This window comes from Anopheles arabiensis, chromosome 2 (assembly GCF_016920715.1).
Source record: "Anopheles arabiensis isolate DONGOLA chromosome 2, AaraD3, whole genome shotgun sequence".
NCBI lineage: Eukaryota > Metazoa > Arthropoda > Insecta > Diptera > Culicidae > Anopheles > Anopheles arabiensis.
In genome coordinates this window covers 46,884,102-46,907,601 of record NC_053517.1, presented here as the reverse complement: position 1 = coordinate 46,907,601, position 23,500 = coordinate 46,884,102, and the positions used below count along the sequence as shown (strand labels likewise).

The 23,500-nt window shown below is 43.0% G+C and overlaps 1 long non-coding RNA gene across 1 annotated transcript; it reads left to right on the top strand.

The window, feature by feature from the left end:
* The first annotated feature begins 8,440 nt into the window (after nt 1-8,440).
* Nucleotides 8,441-21,768, top strand: LOC120894849. Its single transcript, XR_005738246.1, has 3 exons — nt 8,441-8,624; nt 21,072-21,187; nt 21,256-21,768. It is a non-coding gene; the product is annotated as an uncharacterized LOC120894849 (long non-coding RNA).
* Nucleotides 21,769-23,500: the final 1,732 nt, after the last annotated feature.

Genomic DNA, 23,500 nt, shown 5'->3' with positions numbered 1-23,500 from the left:
CCTTTTTTGAGCCTTTACGACTAAAGTTCAACTAATTTTGTAATGCTGCTGCTGCTGCTCCTGCCGTTGCTGTAAGTTCCAATTTTAATGGCAAGTTGCAACGATAGTGTGCAGCATCTGGATGGGTTTTTATCCTTTTCAGATGTTTGATGAGAGTACACCGTCCACAAAACCGTCGGTTGACTCAAGCTGACAAAAAGCGTCGCGTACTGTGTACTGTGTTTCGATTGTACCGAAAGTAAGCCGGCCTAACGTTGTAGCACTAGGCCAATTTGTCAGCAAAAGACGATTGCAAAAGTTTCGGTTGTAGAAAAGTTTTCTTTCCTCTTCGAATGCTAGGAGAGGCTGAGCTATGATCAAAGACAGAAAAACGTAAAGGCCAACAGCTGAGTGGAAATTGCTGTCGCGATAGCGTGAGATTAGTCTTGTTTTTCAACACAATGTAAAACACCGTCCCAGTTGACACAAGACGAATTACACCTTTCCGGGAAAATAGCAACCGGAACAATTTCTATACACCAAAACGAGGATGATTTCAAAAGAAAGAAATGTGCTCACTGCAGGGAGTAATGCAATGGACAGGGCTAATATTTAATCTTATTTCATTACCGTCTTACCTCCGCTCGGGTCAAACTGGAAACGGGAGAGCTTGAGAATTGGCTGCTGCAGGGGAAAAAGTTGTCGTATTTACAATTGTTATGGAACTGGTGCATAAAACTTGGTCGACAAAGTACCGGGGAGCTTTCCAGTGAAAAGTTAATTTGTTGCATTAGCTTTAAACGTCTACAAATCCAAATATAATGGTCGACAGCTGAAGGTAGTGGTTCCGTACGCAATTAAACACTAGTCTTTTGGTAGGACTCAGAAGAACAATTTAATTTAACAACAACTATCTACCATTCACTGGATATCGTGGCATTTTTTTGAAAATATCATTAGGTAAATTGAAATGAGATATTTGTTTGTTTACCATTTTTTCGAGTTTTTTTTTATTTTAATTTAGTTTAATTTTAAAACGCCTTAGTAACGCATCCTTTCAAGTGAAAATATCGATCACGAATCATTTTACGCTAGATTTTCTTGTTTGTCATGATTATTTTCTCAATTCAATTAGCAAAACGGATGATTTTATGGAGAAAACTGTTTGTAAATTCTTATAGAAAATTTTATACCGGTTTTGTTAAATTAAATGTTTGAATACAAAGCAAAAAATTACAATTCTACAATGAGATTTTTTAAGACGACGACGATGCATTGCAAGCTTGGGTTACAGATCCAGTGAAATTTGTCGTGAAATTTGGTGGAAATATAAATCCCCAACTATTTAGTCTAATATTGATATAACTATGTAGAATAATATGTAGAGATATATTGAAATAATGAATTAAATGCATTTTCTTGTGATTCTCAACTTTGTTCACGGTGAAAAAATAATGGTCAGTGGGGAATCACAAGGAAATGCATTTAACTAATTATATAAATATGTTTACACTCTAAATAGGGGAACTGAATATTCCTTCTTTTGATGTACAGTATGCCAAATTCTGATAAATATGCAATGGAATATCGAAAAAAAAAATCACGTTCCCTTTCACGCAAGGTCTAAATAAACGATTAAATCGTAAATCAACAAAAGTTTCAAATTACTCTTTAACTGCAATCTTAGGCTCCGGTAGGTTAAAACCAGTCCATAAAGTTCTCTTAAGTCATCTTCAAGCATAGTTGCCAAAATTTAAAATAATAAGCCAAAAATAATAACTGTAATAACGGATTAGCAGACGACGGAAAGATTTCACGACATTTCTGTAGTATATCAATATCTCAAAATGATGGTAACGTACGCTAAAATAGTGGTTCAGTCGAATTTGAAAAATATTGAATTGTTAGAGGTATGCGCTGGATGAGTACGTTAGGAAGAATAGATTAATTTCATAATATTTAAGTATTGAATAGATTAATATCATGATATTAAGTAGTTTTGTGGATGCAATTTTAATGTTTAAATTCCTTTCAGTTCCTAACAATTCCAAATCCGGTTCCGATTCTGATTCCGGAGCCAACTCCGATTATGGAATCGATTCCGGACTTGGAATCGGTCCCGAAATCCAACTAGTTTCGGAATTGGAATTGACTCTGGAATCAGATTCAATAATCTTCATGAGAGTGGATCGTTTTGGATTCTTTACGGCTATCTATACAATCGAAGTATCATAGCACCTCAAACCCTATTCTCACGCCAAGAGATGCCGATATCGACTTCGATTTCAGAGTCGATTTTGATTCCGGAGCCGATTCCGGATTCAATTCCGGAATTGAATGCGAAATCTGTTTCAGGAATCGTTTACAAAAAAAAAAACTTCGGAACTAGCTGGAATCGATTTTGTTGAAAACTTCATTTTTCCCATCACTATATCATAGTTGTAAAATTTATGGGTCGTAAAAAAGTTTAATTCAAGATCCGTTCAATTGTTTCTTGGGGACATTACGGGAGAAAACATTAAGAGTAACTCTTACAAATGAAAATAAATAAATTCTTTAGGCATTGGGTGTAGTGCCCATATATTAATTTAATTATTGTTTGCTTTACGTTTTTGCACTTCAATTCCGATTCGCTTGACTATATTTTCTCTAATAGCCTTAACACTTCAACCCTTATTTAACCGCATACGAAACGATTAAAACATCGTTTGGGAAACATAACTGACAGTTCGGAAGAAACTTATAAAAGCTCCAACAGTAACTATATTACTAACTTTTAAAGTTGGAATGCATGTGTTAGATAATGCTTTTAGTAATACTCCTTTGACATTTTCACACAAAATTCCAAGCCTTCTGAGGAATACTACATATATTCCAACGCAAAAAAGAGTAATTCCGATAAAAAAGCAAATTTGTAAGTTGGATGTTTTTCTCTAACCTAATCACACTACCGATAATTAAAACTTCCACACCGGGAACCTTAATACCACCCACGGGACACAATTTATCGTTGTTCTTTATCACCGAACGGACTAACAGAATTATTCAATTAGCCTTTCTTCGTCATCGGCGCAGCACGAGCGTACGTTCGTCCTCGCGTCACGTCACAGCTTCCCTTCCATCGGTCACCATCGTTTGGTCAGTTGCTCAAGTGCAGCAATTAAGCTTTGCACTTCGTGTTGCATGATATCGAATCCATCCCGACTCACCCTCGGCACCGATTGACTTCGACTCGACTCTACGCTCATCGGTAAACTTTTTTCTTTTGCTCCCTTATCTGATTGCATTTTTCTTCATGACTGAGCACTTTCCCACTTTTATGCTTAGGGGCCGGTGGCGTCGAACGGGGTGGAAAAAGGTTGAGAGTTTGTACGTTATTTTTATGTTATTGCGCCGGTTCTAAATTATGGGACTTTTTACTGCTTTCTCTCTACCCCTCCCTTTGCGAAACGGTAGCGAAACGGAACAGGTCGGCCGTGAGAGAGGTGGCCGTGTTCCAGCTACCGTAATGACACGGTAGCATTCCCGTGTTTGCGGGACTCAGCAGTCACCGTTACTGCGACAACACATCAAACTTTCCTGCACGCTTATCTGATCCGGCCCCTCCCAAGCTCCCCGGCGACACCAGAACATGACACCAACATTTGCCAATTGTACCTCTTTGAGTCCATAATCTTCATCTTCGACGTGCTCACGGTTGTGACATCCACGTGAATAATTGATACAAGCAAATATGTACGTTGGCAGGTATGGTGGGGGTGGGACCGATAGGGGTAAGTTGGTGTTAATGCTCTCCGATACCGTTTCCCTCCCCCACCGTGCAGTGCACTCAAGATGCATAACTTTGCTCGTTAGCATAAGAAAATTCGTCGAGAAATCGTCGATGTGAAAGCAATAAATGTGCACCGAGTTGCTGCCAGTTATCACTCCATAGCTAGCAAACTTTTACGGCAAAGCAGAAGCCCGTAAAATTCGCGTTCGCCGACCAGCCAGCCGTACGGGAGCAGTAAAAAGCGGACATGTTAGAGATCCCGGGCACCAGCTAACCGACCAAGCCCGGGAAAGTGGCGAGCATTTCCCAGAGCCACCTGCCATCGCCCGGGTGCTGATGTGCGGCCGAGTGCGGTGGAAAATGGAATCGGAACAAGAAAACAGATGCTCCCTCCATCGAGCGGGTGGTATAATAGCGCAAAGCCCGCCTAATGTGTTTTCCACCCTGCTTAAGTCCGCCTCCGGTACCGTTCGACTCATATGGCTGGGTGGGCGGAACAAAAGTGCGCTTTTCCATCGTCTGCCCATTGCTCCGCTAGCCCTGGCCTGGTGGAAAAATACACGCAACGACTAGTGGCCAATGAAAACCTACCATCAGCATTACCCCTCGATGGGGTAGTTTAGCTAGAAACGCGTTTTTGTTTGCATTTGCTACGGCGAGCGTTTCGGGAAGAGTAAAATTTTAATTTTAATTGTATTTTATAACAATAATAACCATTAGTGATTATTCGTTTCCCTGTCCGATGAGGCCCGCACGGGAGGCGGAAAGCACAAAAAGAAGCAACAGAAACAGTGAAAGACGAGACGGGACGGGAAGGGATGGGACGGAACGAGGACTGTTATCTAAACTTGTGGAGACCATACAAGCTTCCAAATGGAGACGCTTCTTGTTTTGCCGTTGTTGTTATTATTTCAACTTCAGATGATGAGCCTATTGATTTGCACGAGCACGGTGCCCGAGTGCTTAGATGTTCATGTGTAGCACGGTAGTGATCATTGCTGAAAACTATAACGATTCGGTTAATTGAGTTCAGCACCAAAATGGAGGAAAACGGTGCGCCAACGGATGTTGCATACTTCCATCTATATTTAGATACTTAAAACTGAATGTGTACACATTACAATCGAGTATTGATGAGTAATTCGGTATGTTCGGTATAATACATATTATATCATCTATTATATCATAATGGATTATAAAAAATAATATATAAAACTTTTATTTAATAACTTTTTATAAGGATATCAACCAAACGTAAAAGCGATCACATGAATTTAATTTTAATGAATTTAAATTTAATATTATCCATAACACACACACAGGCTTTGCCAAACCATTGAAATGAATTGCTGAAATTGTGTTATTTTACAATATGTGGAAATTTACGATAAATTTGACGGATTATTCTTATTGCAATTCTTAATCATTGAATTTAAACGGTCAGAAGAAAGATTGCTATATTTATTTGCGAGATAGACGACCTACGAAGTTAAAATAGTGTTTGATGTCCCAGTATGTGATCCACCACATTTTCTGTACCGAATTACTTTGCCCTTATAAAAATTATATACTTTACAAATTGCTACAGTTTTTAAAATAAATATCAAATATCAATATGTACGTCACTAGTAATGTAAATTACAGCCTTGATACCTAAATCATTATCTCAGACTTTAGCGGGGAACACGAATTCAAATGTATTTTTGATATTTATAAAGTTAGAGTGCGAGAAACACTGATACAATAAATCGAAAGGCCAATTTTATACATAATTGAGTGCAGATGTTTTCAGTTTATTTTATCCTTTTTGTTCTATATTGATCCATTCAACAGTTTGGTATGTCCAGGAGGCCATTCTTCAGACTAACTAATCTAGGAATACACTAGCAAACAAATTTGATTTCGTCGGACGCCGCATACGATTTTATTTGTCACTGATTGTGTGGAATTTTGTAGGAACAAAATTAAATTATTTTATTATGATCGTTAAACTATTAAACTCATCCAAATAATCACTATAGTAAAAGATATAGCGTTTGACAGCACGTCCGATAATATCGCATCCGATGAAGTCCGAAAATCGCATCCACTACCACGGCTCTAACTGCAAATATTGAACTAGGCAAAGCTAACCAGATTTTCTAATCAGATTTTATAGTTTACAACAATAAAGGAATCCTTTATGTAATGGGTACAACCTTGTCATATGTGAATATCCACACATTAAAAATACATGAAAATAGCTCAATTTGATTCCAGTGGGAAAAATTTCATAAAATAGTGACACTCTTTTTCATAACACGAATTTCTATTCATTTTAATTGTGATAGTTTTAGTTTAGTTTCAAACTAAACTGTTAGCTCATTTCATATCACATTATGTTAATTTTCATTTTCCAACGTTCTTTCCAAGTTGTATAGAATTCTAAGTATACCTGATCGCTGCACCTTTGTTCCCTCCCCAAGCTTCCAATTAGAAGACGTCAAATTACAATGTCACCAGCAATGTTAAAGCTTTGCTCCGGCACATATCTTGCCGATATTTTGACATTCAATCGCACTCGGAACGCAACACTGCAACTCGTGATCTGATACACACGACCGCAGTCAGTTGCCCACGCCGAACAGTTGTTGATTGAGAATGAATGAGTGCAGTGTGCCTTGCTGCCACTGCTGTCCGGTGTATCTTTCCTGATTACTAATTCCGGCCTATACAACCCACCTTTCCCACGATGCCCCGTACTTGTTGGTCGTCGTCGCTGCCACACGAAGGCACGATGCAACCGTGTCACTTTTTGTCATCCCACTCTCCGAACCGTGTACCCATCATCATCATCATCATCATCATGGCGGCCGACGGCAACACTGACACCGGCTATCTGGCCATCAGTCATCTACCGTACACTAGTGATTTGTTTACGATCCCGCTGAAGAGTGATCACCATCGAGTGTCGGTTGCGGTGGGTTGGTGGGTGCTAGTTTGAAAATAGAAACCGATACGCTCCCCAACCAACCTGCAGCTGATTGCGTTTCGATAAGTGAATTGCAGCCGTGCACACGGGCAACCATGTACAAACTGCACAAACATACACACGCACAGGCACCCCGAGATCTGGGCTCGAAAAAAGGCAGATCTAATTACGACGAATTAATTGTATATTCATTAGTTGATTTTTTTCAGTGCCATTATATTTCTACCGGGAGCGATTTTCACGTACACCTTTTTTATTGTGTGGTCGTACCCTCCTCACGCTGGTCGTACACTCCTGTCCGACCAGCCACAGGTCCTCATTATCGTCTTCAACTTCCCCACCCCGGCTGGCAAAAAACTGACTTTTGACGGCGAACTTTTGACAAAAAAGCCTCACCTCTCACCACCCCATCAGTCGGTCGGTGTGTGTATTTGTCAAATAGAAGGACACAAAAACAAGGGACACTAACATACAATTATACACCTTGCACCTTGTCCTGGCGATGAACAAAAGCCACGCTGATTCCCGGAATCACTCCCGGGCGCAGTATTTGCGCGATAGCAATCGCGTTAAAATTGATGTTTGGTAAAAGCGAAGGCACAAATAATGCCGACCACAGACACATGCACACACAAAAACAGCAACAGCAACAACAAAAAAAGCGCGTCTATAATTGAGCAATTGCATGCCAGAGTTGAAACGAAGTCCGCGAATGGGGGCCGCTCTCGTGAGCCTCGATTTTCCAATCTTTTTGCATACAAACATTCACACACACACACACACGGAGGAAAGAAAATTCGGTTTGCATTAGGGAAGCATCTAGAGTGCATCCCTTCCCATTACCCCCCCCCCCAGAGGGGTACGCGTGTGTCGGGCAGGTCATGTCGGGGGGAATGATTATTTTAATAAATAGCCATCATTATTTGCTGCCGCGGCCGCTGTCCAAAGTATGATGCAAATGAAGGTTTTTCCTCAGCATCAAACTCGCGACATCAGGGGCAAATTGGATGTGGCGGTAGCCCATCATCACAGGCAAAGGATCGCTTTCGAGACGGGGGTGTGGGGCGGGGAAGCTCGGCAAATGAAAAGGTTAACGACGATTCACGACGCTACATAATGTCATTGGGGTATGGGAAACAAAAATGCACTACAAATAATTAGCGTGAAATCAGAAATTAAGGTTTTTCTACTTCCTTTCCCATCGATCCCAAGTGTTTATTTAGGGTGGAGGGTTTCTACCAGCATTGTTCGAGCATTGTTCCATCACAAGCAAACCAAAATGAACAAAAAATCATCAAATTAATCCTCCTAATCGATCAACGATGATTTGCCAATTTTAATCCCGAAATCGAAATAATTATCCCAATATCCGGCTGTGTTATTGAATTTAATCATCCTCACCGTGCCTTCCCTTCTTGCATCCAATTAGGGTCTGTTAACGAGAGAGAGAGAGCAAATCTCCCAAGCCGCAAGCAGCAAATCCGACCGCATTCTATCCTCTGCCCACACACGTACGCGTGTAGCTGACAGGAGAGAGTTAATGTTGTCACATTGTTATCACAAAATAATTTAAAAGACCTCGGTATTGGCTCTCAACGCGCCGACTAATGCATTCCGCGATGCATTGTGCCAAAGCTAATAGACCTGCAGCCCTGGGAAGCGGTGGATCCCCGCCACCGCCAATGTGCCAGTTATCTCTTTTGTTTGTCCCGGGATGGTTGTGCGAGTGTGTTTCTGTGTCCGTCCGACGACGTAAATCCTCCAAATCAAAGCAATGCCACGTGTGACCGTGGGCTGCCGGAGGAGGGGCGCATCCGCGTGTCTGTTGAATAAATTTATGGACCAGATGAGATTGGCTACCGGGGCAGAAGCGGCATCACAAACCGCACAGACATCAAATAGGTATATTCTTATGAAAATATCATTACCACAGGTGTGAACAAAACTTGTGCTCGACTCGCCTTTGCATTTTAAGTAACGGCTTGTTCTTGAGACTTTGAAGTAAGTGTCTGAAAAAGGGTTTCTGAATAACAGTTTGGCTTTTTATTATTAAAACAAAAATTAGATTTTTGTTTTCTACTACTTGTGTACCTAATCGTCTGTTAATAAGTGTACTTTTCTTTGATACTAAAAAGCGCAAATGCAACGGAATGTGCACCAAGCCCTGTAGATCTAACGGGCGCAACCAGCGCCCAGTGTTCTAACGCCATAAACTCGGAATCCTCTGTCACCTTCGAACATCACCGGACAGTGCTTCTACCTTTGGCGACCAACGCGACAGCCTTGTCTCTCTCTCTCGCGCTAAGAACCGAGCAATCGTCAACCACACCTTTATAGATTTGGCGCGGAATATTATGCTACTTCCCTGTGCACTGTCTCCTGCAACCAGACGCTTGCAGCCTGCCATCGACTCCGCCACCGCCCTGCCGAATGAAATCCGATACTGCAGCGCGACTCGGTACGCACACGGACGCACTGCTCGACCTCTGCTTGCGCCGCACAAATTATGAGTATTACTTATTCATAATCTAATTTAAACGAATTAGTCACAAATTATAATTTATATACGCACAACCACACACACACGCACACACATGGGCGGGCATTTCTCGGCCCAGTTGGGCCTTGTTGGATTGTTTGTCCCGCCCATACCCCCTTCGTCCCTTCCCATCGTGAGAAAAGAACACTCCATCCGCGCCAAGTGGAGGGCTAGGGCGTCTGATGCCCGCAATCTGGTGCTGGTGCGGATGATATGGATGAGATATTTTTAAGTGAACGGGGTACGCCGTGCTCGCGATGCACCAAGACTTGCGCTGCGCTACTTGATCCGACCGATCATTGCGCCTCATCCGCACGGGGAAAGCGGCCAGGGGGATTTGATTTCGAGCACACGAATTCGAACTGAAAGCAGCAGATGTGTATACGTACCGATCCTCGATCGCCATCCCGCCTCCCGCGAGGTCCCAAAAACGGACGACTAATTAGTATGACCTATTCGGAATTTAATAAACCATCGTGTTTGTCACTAGCACCCTTCCGCTTCACTACGCTTCCGCGCCACCCCGGCCCAACCGGTTTGATGGGAAATATTTTTAGCGCCATAAATTCTTAACCCAAAGTGCATACACACTCGCGCTGCTAGGGCAAGAAGCGACCGCTATCGATCCATCGGGGCCGGCAAATCGAGACATCGATTGTGTTTACAGTAAACCGCAACACCCCTGTCCCGGCACCGATCGTTGTTACACCACGATAACGATCCCAGCAGCTGGTTGCAATAATCGATTCATTTTTCCCGCCACTAATCCATCGCCCGGCCCTGGGCGCTGGCGGTTGGCTGCTCTTCCTTCACTTCGTCGATGCGCCCTTATCGTGCTGCCCATATCGCACGGCTTGTTAGTAAACGATGTGTCGTGTTTGACGTATGTTTACTAAACAATTCAAACCACCGCACAAAAACCGGCATCGAGCAATCCCATCGAGTGCTGCCGGGCCCGAGATAATGTGACAGAAAGTGTACGCGCCACCCTCGCCACCCTGCCGTTCGCGACAATAACGCTGTGAGTTTCGATTGCGAGAGGATTCATTTTCGATATGATGATTTTTTCTTGTTTCTCTGTTCATTCAATGCTTCTGTATTGCCTTTTTTCGCTTCTGTAAACTTCCCAAAACGGCAAACAATCCGATCACTTCTTCGCCACACACTGTAAACACTCGGGGACAAGCTCTGCAGCCGCAGCTCGACACGGAACTCGACGGCATCGGTCTGATGAAGTGCATTTTTTGTTGCCGCCTCCAGCCCCGACTAAAGGCAAGGCGTTACGGACAAAAAATGAGTTAAATATAAATAAATAATTTACACAACCAACCCAGCCGCAGCTCGATTGAAAATTTCCGTTGATGTGGATTAACAATTGCGTTTGCCCATCGGTCGGAAGCTGGCCCGCTAGGGGTTAATGAGTCAGCTATGAACTGCTGGCCGACGGAAAGCCGATACTTGTGTCGCGTAATCAACCGTACGGCATCCACCACACTGCACGAGGCCAATTGTTGTGTCTACGGACTGCGATTGTGATGCTGAGATTAATGTTTGTGCTTGACATTGATTTGCATTGATTTGCTGGTGCTGGTTTTAGTTGTGATTTTAAAAATTATTTGTTTACTATTTTACTGTTTTAAATGATTTTACCATGTTTTTCTCCAAAGGTATTCACAATGTGAATTAAACTAAGAAACTGGCTCATTGTAATATATTCACAATGTAGCAGATGTATTCTTAACGCTATGGATTGAATTTAAAAGGAACAAATACATTTGTTCACTCACGAACAAAATAAGATCGAAAAGATACTCTCAGTCGATATCCGTTAAGCTGAACTCGGATAAAGAAATTGAAAGCATTTAGAAAGTGTTGTACACGTGCTATCTTACAGCCACTATTTTAAGAAATGCAACGATAGAGAAGCGGTTGATACTTTACTTCATGTTTATTGTTATGATGGGCAAACTGAGTGTCGAACTCAAAACCCAGCAGCAAACAAATATTTACCAACACTCGATACATATATGATCATTAACATAAAAACAACAAATGCAGATTGAGCTGTACCAATCGTAGCACACAACAATATAAAAGAGTAATGATTCATCAGAATTATACTGAATGATTCATTCACCAGCTGCATTTGAGCCGAGTAATTTACAATGGTAAACACTTCAATACAACGGAAGTATGATTTTGTGCAACGAAATTCAAAACAACAACTTAAAATAAGAATGAACCATTGAACAAACAAAAAAAAATAGTAAAATCTAGAACCAATAACAACTAATGCATTTGTATGGAATTAAGCAATCGTAGTAATGTAATACAAGAGCTTCTATTATTGTGACTTCAATATTTTACACGTCGTCAATACATTCTACTTTAAGCCATTGAATTGAAAATGGACTTTGTTCACTTTGTTATTTTAATGATATTTTGTGTTAAAAAGTATACAAAGACGAATTATATACAAAGTGTTATCAATCAGGAAAGGCAAAAATACCAGGTAGGTAAAAATACCTACATACAAATAGGAAAATAATTCCATTAACACTGGGTTTAAAAATGCTTTTTCATATTTCAAAATTTTCGTTATCGTTAATGGATGTGGATGTATACGAAAAAATAACACGATTTACTTACATTTTATCATTTTTTTAATACGCCAAACACACACGCTCTTTGTTTTTTGTTCATCGATGATATGGTTTCTTTTGATTTTTTTAATTTTCTTTCGTTTTGTTGCGTTGAATATGATATTTTGACTGGTAAGTAAATCTGGACGATACAAGTCAAATATAGTACAGATCAGTTCTATTTAGGCCTGAATATGCATTTCTTTGAAACGGACATTCAATTCCAGACAACTCATTTGAATGAAAATGTTCTTAGCGATTTTATTAAGATACAGATGGCATTTCTACAGGAAACTCACACACCTTTACAAAAGTCTGGGATTGACTGAATTGCCTCGTTAATGAAAATTTACAATCATAGAAATAAATTATAGAAAATATAGAAAACAATAGTAAAATGCGTATATTTATTGAAACATAAATGAAAAAACACTATACAAAATGTTCTAACCATTGCACTTGAAGGTTGCTCACGAATCATTTCAACTTAGAATACTATAAACCGTCAATGTATTAGTGTTTAATGTTATTTTGCAGTGTTTTTCTAATCATATAGAAAATGTGTTCTACCTCTAGTTATTTGTGTTTTTCGATACACTTTGGAGCTTATGGTTCATTTCAAGCTTATGATTCATTCAATAATTTGTTTGTTCCACTTCCATTTGGTTGTTTATGACACATTCTCTTTGCAGTTTGTAATGTTAAGTGTTGTTCAAGCGCCCTTATTAATTATCAAAGAATCCTTGATTCGTTACGAATAACAGCACCAAAGCCAAACCGTCCCATTCAATCCTCATGCCATGACGCAATGCTTCGCTTCCAACTGCTTCCTTCATTCCATGCAGCTTGAGTGTATGTTTACAATCATTAGACGACAGTTTTAGCGTACAGCAGCCACGATGCTGTTTATTTTCTCTCCGCGAATGTCGCACACATTCTTCCAGTACATGACTGACATATCTAATTGGGGTTAGACCAGCGGCTACTTTATGAAACGATGCATTTCAACATAATTCCCAGCAATGTGTGCTGGCTAGGTCGTGAGTGCCGTCTTATCCCTTGCGATAATGTAGCGGACGGAACGAACACTCAAGCCAAGCGCTCACATGCATGATGATAGTTTCGGACCGCTCGGGCTCAAGCCGCCTCACAGAAACGCTATTTGGAGCCCGCTTTCGTTTGCCACAGTGCCACTAACGATTATTTATAAAGTGATTATAAATTGTTTCCATTTCCATCAAGCTAGGTTTGTTTTGAGACGGAAATTAGGAGCTCATAAATTAACCAACCCTTTTTCAAAAATAATTCCTAATAAATTGTGCTTTTTCTTCTACTTTTCTTCTGTCCTATGAATAACTGTAAGCCTGCTTGTATTTGTAGCATTTTTGCAGAAACTGTGAGCCAGACTTGGCACAACTTTGCAGTTCCGCTGCTTTGAAAATCAAACACATATTTGCGTCAATCCCTTTCCGTGCTCCCGGTTCTGCAACACATCGAACGGATCGAATGCAACAATTGCCAAGAAACTATCTATTTATGAGTTGCATTTGCGCCCGGTCTGTCTGGTGTCATGTCTCGGCTCGGGGTAATATTTCATCCGTCAGTCGGCAAAATCACCATCCCAGGGGTCCGTGCAAATTGTCCTGGGACCTCTCACCATTAATAAATAGTGCCTCGCACTAATGTCACACGGGCGATTCGGTCGGTATCGCTTACCAAAAACCCGTCCTGTGCGATATTAAAAATAGCAAATATGCAATGTGCCACAACACCGGGTAAAGAGAAACGGCACATGCATCGGTACATCGATCGAGCTGCTGCAGTTTTATGTGGCGTACGATCGAACGATCGATCAGGGTCAATGTTAAGAGGCAACGGACCATATGACAGATGACCAGACAGGCTGCAAAGTGGACAACAAAAAAGGTACCGAATCAGCTGTCTATAAATGTTAATTTCATGAACCGGTACAAAAGGTACAATTAAGAGCTGAGACGAAACAACATTGACAACAATCTACCTGCGGCGGCCCGATGGGAGAGCATTGCTTTCTTCCTTCCTAATCAAAGATTTGCCGTAGCGAAAAGGTAATAAAATTTAAGCAAACAGCCCCACTCCCAGCATCGTTCACCAGGCTCCACCGATTTGACGCACAGTTGATGAGCAACGCACAGTCGCAAAGCGCCGCAAGACACGAAAAAGGACAACGTTTGATGCAGCCCGAACGGCAGCCGCCACTCTTCACCATGGCTTTTCCCCTTGGCTGATAGTTCCGCAGCAGCCTCTAAGCGATATGTTTGTCGGTGCGCCTTTTTTTCTCGCATTTGCATTTCGTTTGCCGAGGCGGCTCGTCACGAGTCACGGCGCGGGGAGCGATTTATTCCTTTCTTCCCTCCGGGGAACCGGGGGTCCATGCTGTTCCGGCCGGTACGGCGGGGGTAACGCTTCGCTTGTCTCATCAATCGTCAGCATAATGGTGTGTCGGATTGTAGCGGTTGCCGAGTTGCGAGAGGACATAAATTAAAGATGAATAAATTTGCCATCATCATTACACCTCGCCGGTGATGCCGTGACTCTGCGCGCATGGGTGTTTGTGGTCCCGTTCATGTCCTGCAGCAATCGATAAGAAACGATGTAATAATTATCCAAAAATCAACGAAGCATTTTATTGCCCGTGCACCGTGCGCAAGTGAAAGTGAGAATGGATGGATGGCAATTAAGCATCCGGCATCTGTCCAGCAGCGGCAACGACGGGGATCCCTGTCACCCGATCCACTCGGCGCGCAGTTACATTGCACAAACCGTGTTAATCTAATTTCGATTATTTACGACACATTTACGGCGCAAGGTTAAAATGAAGTAGTTGCGCGTTTTTAAAACCCTCCAAGCTTTGGTTCGACCTTCTCGAAACACCCTGTATGCAAATCGGGCGAAGCTGCTTGTCTGGGGACGACAGACGCTTCCCACAAAACACGCACCGGTGGCGTCATGCCGGGCAGCAGAAAACCAGAAAACGGAATGATTGGATCGCGCGGGACATAAATTTGGACAGTTTATCGTTATGCGCTGGCAGCGCTGACGGGTTGACGGGGATTGCTTCTGTGTTGCAATGTTAACCGTCCGCTGTTTACATGCTGGGCAAGTGGAGCAGCGGATAAAAAGTGCATCGGCAAGTCTCATCTTCCAATCCAATCTGCACACATTCCAGGAAGTAAGGGAGAACCACTGCTCCCCACCCAGCCGGATTGGATTTGCATAGAAATCGGCCAGGTGCGAACAAACTTTTAATCGTTCGCCCCGTTGAGGCAACATTGCATAAAGCTTAATTAATAAACCTGCAGCCGACTGCACGCGACCGGTCACTCCGGTGCACTCAACAATCAAAACGGCCGGTTCAATCGGGACGGTTCGAAGTTTGTGTATCGAGGGCTAGGCTAACCACTCTAGCCAGGGCTCGTGCTCGTTGCATTCTACACCCATCAGAGTTGATCCACAAAGCAATCTCATTAAAAGTTTCTTCCGATGCGTTTTGCCGTGATTGAGAAGCTTTGGCAGCAACAGCGCCTTGGTTGAATGGTTGAAAGTGATTAGAGTTGATACCAGAAGAACAGAGCTATTGAACCCAAAATAACGCGTGGGAGCTCCTCATCTGTCGTACTAGTGCACTTACAGTGGAACAGGATAATGGAGGCTCCCTTCCCGGCTCGAAGGGGGAAATCGTTTAAAATTATTCTCGAGCGTTTAGAGTCGACCCTTTGGCAATGTTGGTCGTGGCATTCTGGTAGTTTTAATTGAGTTGCAGACCATCTTGCCCCCAAACCATAACCGGGCCCGTTTGTTCGCCCGATTTCGGTGGAAAGGAGAGTAGAAGGCACACAATACCCTCCACACACACATCACATCACACAAACTACTAACGAGATAAGCGATTTTTAATTTGATTATTTTAACTTACAACACGCACAGCACGGAGCGGCACAGGGCGCCCCCTGCAGCGGACAACGTTGGAGTTGGCAACCTGTATGAGCCAACGACAAAAAAGAATCCCCCGACTTCACATCACGCAAATCGAGCCGGCACTTCGATCCAGTTGTTTTGGCAACATTTTGAGATGGCTGTCTTGCGCCGTTTGCGTTTAATGCGTGGTCGGTTAACCAGCCGACCGGCGAAGCATTCCATCATCATCACACCATTGGACGAGCCTGGCTGCGTGAAGAGCCCATATCACGACATGAAATCATTTCCCGCCTGGGCCAACGCCGATCGCTATCGTACGCGCGCGATCGTTCGTGTCCTTTAATGATCGCCGCGGGATGTTTTTCGACACGTCGTAAAGCGAAGGAAACGTTGCGTTGGTAGAAGGGGCCCGGCTGGAGGGACTTCCGCCCGCCTGCTCTGCGCGCTGGGTGAGACGCGTTGGTGATAACAATATTAAATTAAATTAAAACTCAGCGCCCATCATTACCGAACCCCGGACGCCTGAACGCTTGACATTTGCTTATGCACTTTTTAGAATAATTTGATTAAAAAGCGGCCTGGCCCGGCTTGCTTCATGTCACCTGCAAAATCGAACGTGCGCGCTGCACAAGAAAAGATGGGCCCGCTGATTGGTGAAACGTGTGAGCGGGTTCGGCCATTCTTTGTCCCTGCCATTATTAGCCGCATTTTATCTCTTGCCTTCCGACCGTTCCGCTGCGCCTGCCTGTCTGTGCCAGCAGCCCAATTACAATCAGACAGATCGACAAATAGCGGCTCCGTAATGAACGGTGGCAGTAATGTCCGGACAGTTATGCCCGGAACATGCCTTGATATCTTATTTGCGTCGGAAAAGAATGCAAATGATGCAAACCATTACTAACCAGAGACCTGTCGGCCTGGGCCGTGTGAGACGTGTGCGTCGTAATTGGTCAACTCTTCGGCGGGAACGATGAGGCCGCCAGTTTGGAATTGGTGTTCGATTGCGGAATACCGTCGCTCGTGGGAGGGAAAGAAAGGATGAAGTAAAAAAAACACACTCACCCAAGACCCGCATACATTCGTTAGCGAGAGTGACAAATTCGTGAGTCGTGCTGCATTTTTGCACCGCGGCACTTTCACTTCTCAAGCAGCGGGCTTAAAAGAACCTACTCCTACTACTCGCCGCGCCCGAAACGCCCGCGAAGCAAGTGGACAACCATGATGGACGGTATAATTTCTAATCATTATATCGCTTTGCAGTGATACATACGCCCTGCCGGTGGGGTGTATGTTTCGCTTCCCAGTATCTGTTTTCTTGAAAAGGTAACTAGCCTATCAGCTCCCCCTGGAGCCGCCACCATTCCCAGGCACCGCGCTTCGTGGTCGTGATGATGTTGTCTTTTACACTTCATTGCAGTTCGGTACTAATTGGCGACGATTATGGTTAAATTGCCCGTCGCAGCACCGCACCGCCACCACACCGGCCCTTTTATGACTGTTACGGGCTCAGCCATCATCGGCCGCACCACGTGTACGTGTACGGGAAGGTGTCGTCGTGTACGTCCTCAAACCCCCCTTGCCAAACCTCGAGTGAGAAGTGACTTAGACAATGTGGTAAAAGTAGCTCCGTGTAGCTCATCAGACACACAAACACAGAAGAACCGGAAAATAAAACGGCACGACGCACGCCGCACGACCGCGAGGATACCGCGTTCGAGGTCGCATCCAGTTTAAGGGATCGTTTCCGTAATTGAATGCTGTTTCGCTTAATTGGTGCGGGGCAATCATCGCAATTGAAGCGTCCACCCTTGGTCCCGGCTATGGAGGAAGTGTTTGCTGTTTGCAAAACCCTTTTTACCAGATTCGGTGTGGGACAACAAGTGAAGGTGGGTGAAGTGCTATAGGCCATACGGCGATGGCTTTTCTGTTTTTCAAGGATTGTCTAATTTACACACCAAAACAAAGACGTACGGGTGGTAGTACAATCGAAAGGAAAGGATAAGTCATCTTTTGAAGATGTATATCTCCATGAACAGTAACATCTGCTACAGAAACGCTATGAGAAAAATATTTGGCCTTTTTTAGCATAATTATAGGAAATTGAAGGACTTGAAGAACTTTGTAGAACAAACACCATATACACACCATCATTGCTGACATTTGCAACCAATGATGATTGATGGTAAACATAATAATGGTACAAATAAACGCTTCTTTAAATTTCATGCAAAAATAGAGTTTTCAGTCTCAACTTTGCTCTAAAATGGTACGCTCCTCCGAGGATTCTGCAAAATCGGAAGCCTTCTATTACGATTCGCATAACCGTAGTTGGCATAACCGTTACTACGATGCTATAATTATTTTATTATAATTATCCCTCAACTGTAGTTTTGTCATTTTGCATTTCAAAATACTTATCTTTAGCCAAACTATCCATTTATGTTATTTTCTCATTTACTTATTAATTTGAATTACTTCCTCTCCTCATAAAATTGCTTCGTGGTTTTATTTGCTTTTGTTCCCATGTTTTGGTATTATATTTCATTTCGTTCTTGAACATCATTTGATATTCTTTTTCTTGTCATCTTCTTCTTCTTTTGGCTAAACAACCGTGACTTGTGAGGTTGGCTTTCAGTGACTTTTTGAATACCCCCCATAGCAGGATAGTCTTTCCTACGTATGGCGTTACGGTCTATTTGGAGCTTGAACCCATGACGGGCATGTTGTTAAGTCGTACGAGCTGACGACTATAGCCCGAAACCGATTAAAAGGACCGCCAAAGGACCGTTTATTAGTCGTACCTGCTAATATTTGTTTCATAGTTAAGCAGCTATTATTACTATTTTATTTCTATTTTACTTATTGATTCTCCCAGCATGTATAGTCTGATACCTTACATATATATGGTATCTGATGTTTGTGTAGTTCCATGAATAGATCATAAATACTTGATCTATTAAAAAGGCCCTCTTAAGAGTATCGTATTGTATAATAGGTAATAGGTTACGGTATACTATAAGCTATACAGTCGCATATTTCCAAACGAATATATAAAACTTGATGTTAAATATTATAAAATTCGAAACAATATGTTTGTGATAGACGATAAAATTCTTATAACCGGATTATTCAATTGTTTCTCCTAAGCGTTCAAAGTATTGGTTAAGCACATTGTTTGTCATTATGACTTCATTCGATCTGCATTGTATATGTGTCTAAACCAGGGGTCTCCAAACTACGGCCCGCGGGCCGCATGCGGCCCTCAAGAGCTTATAATGCGGCCCCGATGACTTTGCCAGATTTAGAATAAATATCAGGTTATTTTGACTTTTTCAAAAGAAATTGTATTTTTTTACATTTCTCAGACAAAAATCAAGCTTTAGTAACACGAACCTGTTCAAGTATCGTTAGTATTTTGTTATAAAAATAAGATTTAAACGTTCACTCATCAATTATAGGTAACATCAAATGGCCCTCAACATAGTAATGTTTAAAGCAATGCGGCCCGCGGACTGAAAAGTTTGGAGGCCCCTGGTCTAAACAGTGGCATCTACGTCGTGTCGTCGGTCTCTGAATACTAATATTCAATGCATAAAATCTTCAGAAAATATATCATTGAAGACTATTCCCTATTTTATAACAATAATTGGCAGAACTTCTGCTTACAGAGCTACCTCATTGTTGTTTGTTGTCTTACTAATGGCAGGATAACCAGTGCTATTCATGGGAGCACGGTCATGGTGGAAATCAACTATCATTGGGCTTGGAGTGCTTATCTACAAATATTTAGGCAAACCATCACTACTATTCCGGTGATTGCCTGTGCAAAATGTACCTTCTTCTTCCATTTGGCGTAACGTTCTACGTGGACATGCCGGCCTATATACCGGCTTTCGAGACTTAGTTCATTGCCGCGTAGCCAGAGAGTCAATCCTTGATATGGGGGACGGTCCATTCTGAGCTTGAACCCATGACCCCATGACGGGCATGTTATTGAGTCGTTCGAGTTGACGACTGTACCATGGGACCGCCCCGATGTGCCTATGTTAGTCCAATTTGTTTTAACATATTTTACTGACTGATTTATTATCTTAGTTTAGGTACTCAACTTGTTCTTGCAGTAAATGCTACAGATTGCTTGGACATCTTGGTGTCTCAAATCAAAAACATCCGACGTATCCAATCGTAGATTCTGGCTAGGCGTTCGATAAAATAGACCCATTTTATTTCATTATTTTACTTACACTACGCACGTTCAATTGCATCTTTTACAAAACCACTTGAGACAGAACAGATAAAAACAAAAGCATTAAATTCCTTCAAGAAACGCTATTTGGCTTGAATCAGTTGTAAAAAGTGCCGCAATAAAATCATAAAATGACCATGCAACCAAACACTACATTTTATCCCATCTGCAGTATTCAAATCTGCTAGCTGGACCGTCCAAAGATCAGCCTGTCCGTGCAAAACGGATCAACGTCCTCGCGGGCGCGATCAGTGTCAGCGTGGTGACCCGTCCTGGAACGACCCTCTTGACTGACATCCCGCGCTATCGATGCACAGTCGTATAAATCAAGTCGTCCATCATAAAATTGTTGCAATTCCGTGTGTTAGTGTTTGTATGTGTGCGCGGTTTGTGTTGGTGTAATTCTCACCCGCGTTCTCGCGAGATTCTTGCAAACCTGACCTAACGCAACGTGGACGCCCCGCTGATTTCGCTAGGATTAACCTGCTGGGAGGAAGACGCTCCAGGAGAGACAGTAAAAAAGCGATTTCGTCCAACTGCCAAGTCGGCAAACCTCCCACCACCCAGTTCACTTCAATTAATCGCCCTGTGATGGTTCGGCGAGGCACGGACGTGACTTCAATCACACACACACAGACATAGTCACCTACCCACTGATGGAGGCTATGGCGACTTAACAAACAGCAAACAAAAAAAACTCGTTGCACCAGTACCAGATGGATTGAAGTTTTATTAATTTGAAATAAATTGCGCTGCCTGTCCTATTTCGTCAGCGGTGTTGAAGTGCAATTTACTGCGCTTGGCCCGCCGTGCAAATGGAACTGGCGAATAGGACACAGGCCCCCGGTGAGAATCTATCCGCAACATTCGTCCAACGACAGCGCTCGCCAACGGCCCCGCCACGTTCCCCATTTCGCACTTGGAGCGTGCAGTTTGTTTTTTGACTCTCTTTACTTTATTTTCAGGTTTCATTTTCCGGTAGATTGTACTCGAGTACTGTTTACGCCAGTTTTACGATAGCCCGCAGGGGACCGTTCTACCACCCCGCCAGCTTACCCTTTCGAGGGGTTTCGCAGCGAAGGTTCGTTCCTTTTATTGTTATTATTAAGTATAACTTTAAAGCCGCTTCGAAATCTTGCACTTTTACAGCGCGAAAGACGCTGGCCTGATCCGGTCCCGGCATCTCGGGTATCCGGGCTCGGGATGCGCTAGGACGATGTTCTGCGGCTTGGCCCTGGGTGTGGATGGTGCGTCTGTGGTCTGCTGCTGGCTCTTCTCTTGCGGGAGGCAATAAAAGCGGGGATCGCACATACGAGAACGGCGCTACGATTACAAAAAATAACAAAACAGCAGTGGAAGCTGCCCGTGTTAAAATGTGCGCACGGAATGGGGCGGATTTAAACCGGCCGCACGTGAAGACTCCGGCGGAAAGGGAGTCCAACATCCAACCGACTGTGGTTTTGTTGGTCGATTGGGTTGGGAGAGTAAAACAAAACGCCTCGCCGATGGAGCTGACTCAGGACATCACGGTTACAGTATGTGTCATTCATTTGAACAATATTTTTCATTTTAGTTCTAGTTCTATTATAGAATTTTAGAATTTTATACTTTATCTAATCACAATTTGACCAATAATTTATTTCATCCTAACTGCTACAGGTAAGGGAGATGTTTTAATAACAGTTGTATTTTGAATGGCTTTTCTTAATTTAATAGAATGCTAGACTTTCATATTTTAAAAATCTTTTTAAAACTTTTGCACCAAAACTATCGTATCGATTTTAATATAATTTTATTCTATTGCATATAGAATAAACATTAACAAGACTGTTGAGGATATTCACTGTCCTTTTCAAAATTTAGCACAAAAAAAGATGTTACGATCATGATTTTGATTTAATTTTCGCTCATATTTTGACGCTTACTGTAACCATCTCAGCACAAGGATATTAAACCCACACTGCACACACACACACAAGTGCACTACTGCCGGAGAGCTGATTCTTTCTGCATGCAGAAACTATAAAGTCATTCTCAACGCTTTTTAAATTATAGCCGAACGGTATTTAATTTTACGACCCAGGTAAGGTTCATCTCATCCTTATCCCGTCGGTGTCGACGGATGATGCATTTTCCAGGAACGCTACAAGCCCGGTTTGACGTCCAATGTCTTCACTCGGAAACTCCAATCGGGCGTCCGATTGCAGCCACCCTTGCGCGGCCCGAGCAGAAGATACGGCACACAAAACAACACAAAACAGCAAAAAAAACCCAACGAAATCAGACAAGAAATAAAATGCTCCATCAAACAGCTTCTCGCACGGCAAAGGTTTCCCTTCTCCGTCCTTTTTCTTTCGCTCTCTCTCTATTTCGCCATAGTATATTCCACAAATAAATGCAGTTGCAACCTGCAGAAGAAACACACCCGCGTCACAACATAAAAAAAACGCAAACCCAAACGGAAACGGGTCGAGCGTTGGGTTGCTCATAAAAGCGCCCAGTGTTTATGTAGTGTGCCAAAGGTGCTTTTACGGGAAATTGCGATCTGGAGCGATGAAATTTGATTGTCCCCGTGCAACGTCATCCTGCCGTACCGTGGCGTACGGTTCCTCGATCTCTTTCTTTTAACTGTGTCCGCATTTTAATTTTAATTGTCCGCCAAGAAATGCTGCGCGCTGAATCTGAACCTCACCCGGAAGCGTCTGGTTTTGTTTTATTCGTTATCTGTTTGCTCCCACATGAATCAGCCGCCACCCCTCTCTCGCTTTTTTGCCGCCCAAAGTTCAACGGTATCGGGATAAACAAATGGGCGAGACAACTTAAGTAGCAGAACCTTCTTCTCGAGTTCACCTGATTTGACATCTACGGCACGGTTGGGATCAGTCCGGACGACGCTGGAATGTGTTCCCCATCGTCACCATTGTTTCATCTTGTCCTTCTTCCGGCAGGACACTTCACGACCTCCAACGAAACGAATTCGGAAGTGCCACCACACGACAAACAAGATTTGCGATATTGTAAAAATGCTCCTGGTGCGCATTACGCGATAAAACTTTGTCGTCTGTGTCGTTTGATGTGAGGGTCGTTTATGTGTGTGTGTGTGTGTGTTCGAGGAAAGATCGTCCCAAAACCGACGGCAAAGCAACGGCAACTTTAGCTACCGACGAACGGTTTGATGATGATGTTTTCATTCATAAAAGTTTCGGGTAAGTTTTATGTGTGGGAATGCGGCTCGGTGCGCTCCACCACGCGACGACCCCGCCTCTCCCCGTGTGGTACAGGTCGTTAACGGTTGTCAATGAAATTTGCCGCGAACGAGCGTTGCATACCGTGTAGCCGTGTGCCGTAGCTAATATGATTGTACGTGATTTTGCGATTCCTGCTCGGCTGGTGC